The sequence below is a fragment of the Lactuca serriola genome, chromosome 5 (genome assembly GCF_051521515.1).
Source record: "Lactuca serriola cultivar US96UC23 chromosome 5, Lser_US96UC23_V15, whole genome shotgun sequence".
Taxonomy (NCBI): Eukaryota; Viridiplantae; Streptophyta; class Magnoliopsida; order Asterales; family Asteraceae; genus Lactuca; species Lactuca serriola.
The window spans coordinates 183,086,634-183,091,635 of NC_136412.1; the positions used below are offsets into that span (position 1 = coordinate 183,086,634).

At 32.3% G+C, this 5,002-nt stretch overlaps 1 long non-coding RNA gene across 2 annotated transcripts; it reads left to right on the forward strand.

Annotated features, from left to right (window-relative positions):
* The first annotated feature begins 2,927 nt into the window (after positions 1-2,927).
* LOC145051355 (uncharacterized) lies at positions 2,928-4,584 on the forward strand. Of its 2 annotated transcripts, none has more exons than XR_013683565.1 (6): positions 2,928-3,254; positions 3,331-3,413; positions 3,512-3,580; positions 3,712-3,773; positions 4,169-4,254; positions 4,342-4,584. It is a non-coding gene; the product is annotated as an uncharacterized LOC145051355 (long non-coding RNA). The 2 variants fall into 2 exon arrangements; XR_013683564.1 differs by having other exon boundaries at positions 3,331-3,392.
* The last annotated feature ends 418 nt before the right edge of the window (positions 4,585-5,002 follow it).

Below are 5,002 nucleotides of genomic sequence, written 5' to 3' on the forward strand. Positions count from 1 at the left end.
AAAATGTAAAATGATTAAAAGAGTTTTTTCTCATTCATAACTTATAAATTTAGAAGACACGTCCATAAAGGTTAGATGATTATAAGACGAATTACCAACATTTAACAACTAACTTATTCAATTCAATATGAGTAACCTTATCAACATCATTAAAATTGCTTAAAGAATTCATAGGTTGTACGCGTTTAACATTGATAAATTATTACAAAATTATGAACGAATATCATTACATGGATTCTTTTTATGGCAAAAGACTACAAACCAACCAACTAAAATTACCGGATTTGAAACCACCAAATATATTTTTTTTTAGAAAAAAAGGGTAAAACCAACCAACTATTAAAAAGTCATGGATTTGAATTGAACTGAATAAATTTTTTATAGAAAATGATTTCAAACCAAATAACTAAAATTTCCGGGATTGATCCGGTCAAATACATCTTATTATCAAAGAAGGGTAAAACCAAACGACTAAAATTCTCGGAATTCAACGGAAATGTTTTGAACCACAGAAAATGGGGATTTTACCCATTTGCAAAAAAAAAAAAAAAAAAAAAAACAATACAAAAGGTAAAAACGTTACTAAAATCAGGATAAAACCGACAACTATTGCAATTTTATATGGAAAAATGCTAAATCAAAACTGATCAGTTCCTTTGAATTTCCATCTTTGGTGAATATCGTAACTACATTTGAACACCATTCATATATGATAATTCCCAAACTGCACTTTAGTCCGGTAGGTGAGAAAACACCAATTCTTAACTTCCAAATTCCAAGGGTCAAATCTTTATTTATTTATTTATTTATTTATTAAGAAAGATTACTTTTCAAGATTTGTGATTAAAAACCTCTAAATAATCTTACTGCACTTGCATTCAAAATTCATTTTCTTATTTTTTTTCTTTTCCTTTTACCAATGATAATCCATTTAAGAATAGGAAGACCAAAAAACCCATTAAATCTACAAAAAAAAAAATTAAAAAAAAACCTTCTTCCGCAAATGAAAATCGAATTAGAGATTCCAACTTCGAGAGAAAAAACAACTTTCCTCCTTAATTTTCCGTTGGTGACATAATTACCCTTCAATAAAAATTTCACTACACCATCTCCTGAAGAAATCGATTCATCCCTTCGCTATTACCACTAGCATAACTCAAACTCAATTGCCAATGTAGCAGCTAAGAATCTAGCAAACACTACAAGAAAAAGACCATTTTACAACGCGCAAACCACGACACTCATTGATTTATGTTACGCAAAAGAGAGTGATACTAAAAAATTGTGATCACTTCAAAATCTTTAAGGATTTATGTCACACATTATTGCGTGACCTTACATTAGCGTCTCATGTAAAAAAATTAAAAATACAGAGGACACTTTATCTAAAATGTGCGTCATCTGTGAATATCGTTTTATATTTTTTTAAGAAACGCGTGTCTTCTTAGAGGGAAAATGAAATCCCCAAATTTTTATACCCCCGCCTTTTTCCCTACATTCATTTCCATATGTGTCTCATATCTCCCCTCCCTCGTCTCCACCTCTCACCCACATTCACTACCTCCAATCCTCGTTGCCTCTTCTAGCTTCATACTGTGGCGATGCACCTTCCTTCTCGAAGAACGCTTCATTAACCTCCACATCGCCGAGCATGTTGGCGTCGGTGGTCTGGTGTACCTTGGCACCGTTTTATAATTTGTCCGACCCTTAAATTTTAGCAAACCCACCGGAACCCTAAGTTTTTCCTTTTATGCTTTCACATCATTCCTTCCCTAGTCATCTGTTATTCTGAATCCTCATTTCTTTTCTATATCACGAACACAATTTCTTTTGAAGAAATTTATTTTTATAATTGCTTTTATCAATGTGCTTTGATCCAATTTCTTTTTGCTTTTTCCTGTACAAATTTAACTATACATAACATTGATTCATCTGATCGTGGCGATGATCAGTACATCGAAACCTAATTCAGCGATGTCTTTGTCGTCAACAACAGGCAACAAGAACGCTGCCGACAGCGGACAAGAAGCGCTGGGTTTGAAGACGTATTTCAAAACTCCGGAAGGAAGGTATAAGCTTAAGTACGAGAAAAGTCATCCCACCGGTCTCCTTCACTATGCCCATGGCAACTTCGTTACTTAGGGAATATTTTCGGTTCTTGATCCACCCTAATTCCGATAAATTTCTCATGTTTATAATTTTGTTTCAGTCGGCCTGTATTTAATTCACTCATTAGGCATTTTGGTAAGAGCATAAAATTGGTAAGCTATTGGATTGTTTATGCATGCTATTTGGTAAAGATATGAAGATCGCTAATATCTTCTTGGTTAGATAATAAATATCCATTTATAAAGAAAAGTAACAAGGGTTTCGGTTTGACTTAGGAGAATCAAACCATAAACAAAAATTACTCCTAAGTTTTAATGTCATAATTATAATATGACTTCCATTTCATGATATACTTGCCAGGTGACTTTGGCTCATGTAAAGGATAAACTTGTGCGTGCTCTGTCATCTTCATCTTCATCTGTATGCATCAGTAGCGGTGTAAAATCAGCAGCAACAGAGTTCTTAGGTGGTTGAAATTGGTAGTAGAGCACTTAGTTTTGCGGTGTAAAATCAGCAGCAGCAAAGTTCTTAGTTTTGTAGTAGGTTGTGAATGCTTTGCTTGAAAGAAATGACTGGGAAGTTGCACTCAAGATGCCTCTTGGAGTCTTTCTTGTATCATGTCTTGAACACCTGTAATAAACCACACAAACATAATATAATGAAGAAAATATCTCAAATTAAAATAAATATTTTTAAAAACATACCATGTGGAGTGGTCAACGCTTAGTCAACAAGAGAGTTTGACTGAATGTGAATGCTTTGAAAGACATGAATTAGGACTTGAGTCAATGGTGTCCACTTATTGATGATAGGTGTTTCTTACAATGGCTTGTTAAGGTTCCATATGAAACAGAACAGCTACGAGCAAGACAGATCAGCGCTAAGCAAATTAACAAAGTAGAAGAACTTTGGAAGACAAATCCTAATGCAAGTTTGGAAGATCTTGAGAAACCTGGTGTAAATGATGAACCTTAAAGTATGAAGATGCTTATCAGGTTCTAAAAACTTTTTTAAGTATTCACCATCTTCATGTATTGTTCGAATTCAGTCATCACACTTTAATATTGCATGTTTGCTCATGTTTCTAATTGCAATATCACAATGTGTTTGCCCCACTTATCAAGCTTGAAGCTAACTATAATAAAGTAAGAAGTATTTCTATTCTTCTTGGTCAATGCAACCTTTATTTAGTTTTGAATTTTTGGATATATTGTTTGATAGATGATGAAAGAATCTCAAATTAAAGACAATCTCACGATTCGGTGGGATATTGATCTTAACAAGTAAGTGCCATTAGTTTAAAGGTAACAATGTTTTGTTTTGTTTATTATCGTGTATATAAATTATAAGGTATAAAAAGTTCTATTTGTTTATTAATAATGTTGATATTTATTATAACTAGGTTGTAATACTATATGCAAGAAGCTCTTTAGGTGCTAGATATTGTTCTTCGTGAGCTGCCTACTAATTGGTAACTATTCAACCAATCTGTTATTATTTGGACTTGTTGCAATTCGTGTATTTTACTTTTACAAAATATTTTTTTCAAAGCTTTTAATGCAAAACACTTATCAATTTGGTCAACATCTGGCATTTATGTAGGTTAATCGTATCACTCATTGTCGAAGGCATCCATTGGGTGAAGGGCCTGTCCCCAAATATGGGTAGGTTTGGTTTGTTTTTGCCATTATCTAATTAAATTCATTCCACTCAAGTCAACTTTTTTTTTTTTTTTTTTTTTTTTTTTTTTTTTTTTTTTTTTAATTTTACCCTACAAACAATTACCATAGAGGAAATACCATCATTAAAGAATAGAATTACCATTGTATGCTAGCTATGTGACCTTACAGAAAATGTTTTTGTAAATTTTATCCACTTAAATAACTTCTAAATTCTAACAATCTGACTACATTTCTTCCATGTTTTGTAGCATTTTTTACTTGTTTATATAACGAGCTACATAGTATAGTAAAAAACATTAACTTTTTTACATTTAATGGCTGAATATTAGAAACTTATCTGCTATCGATACACACTTATGCAAATATTTTCAATGTAGAGCATGTTTTAATAGAACCCGAAACACATCAAGGATCAAATATCATATCTCAAGTGCGGTCCCACATTCTTTGGATAGAGAAAAGGGTAATTTCCTCTTTTACAACTAACATTCCATGTTTGATTCTTCTAATAATTATATTAGCATATTAATTTTGACTTTTATTTGATCAGGTCATAAGAATTATCGGAGCAGAGGTTCATTAGTCTTAAAGAATTACGAAAGGCAAGATGCAACTCTACTTAGTTGGAATTTGATGTTTATCATCTTTGTGTATATCTTTTTTGTTTGTATAGCATTACATTGAATAAGGTGTCCCTTAATAGCAAAGTAGTATTAGGTTATATAGTTAGGGAAAACCCTTTAATAACAATGTACAATTAGATCCCCTTAATATGAATGTATTACAATTTTTTGACATGATGTTATTGGATGAAATTTAATTGTTTTGGTATATATTTTTTTTTACATATTTTTGTATTATGCGTAAATGAGTATCATAAAGACTCATCGTAAATGTATATCGTAAATGGTTATTGAAGTTTATGACACACAAATGTGTGTCATCTTCATTTATGACAAGGGCTTTAATGATACGCAATGTGTGTCCTAAACACACGTCGTAAGGTTATGACACACAAATGCGTGTCGTCTTCCTTTATGACAGGGTTTACTTTGATACGCATTGCGTGTCATAAATGAGCGTCGTAAATAGACAACGTGCAAAAGCGTGTGGTTTTCGTTATAATAGGGCCTTCCTTTACACGCATTTGTGTGTCGTCTGAGCGTTTTACGACACGCATTGCGCGTTGTAAAATGCTATTTTTCTAGTAG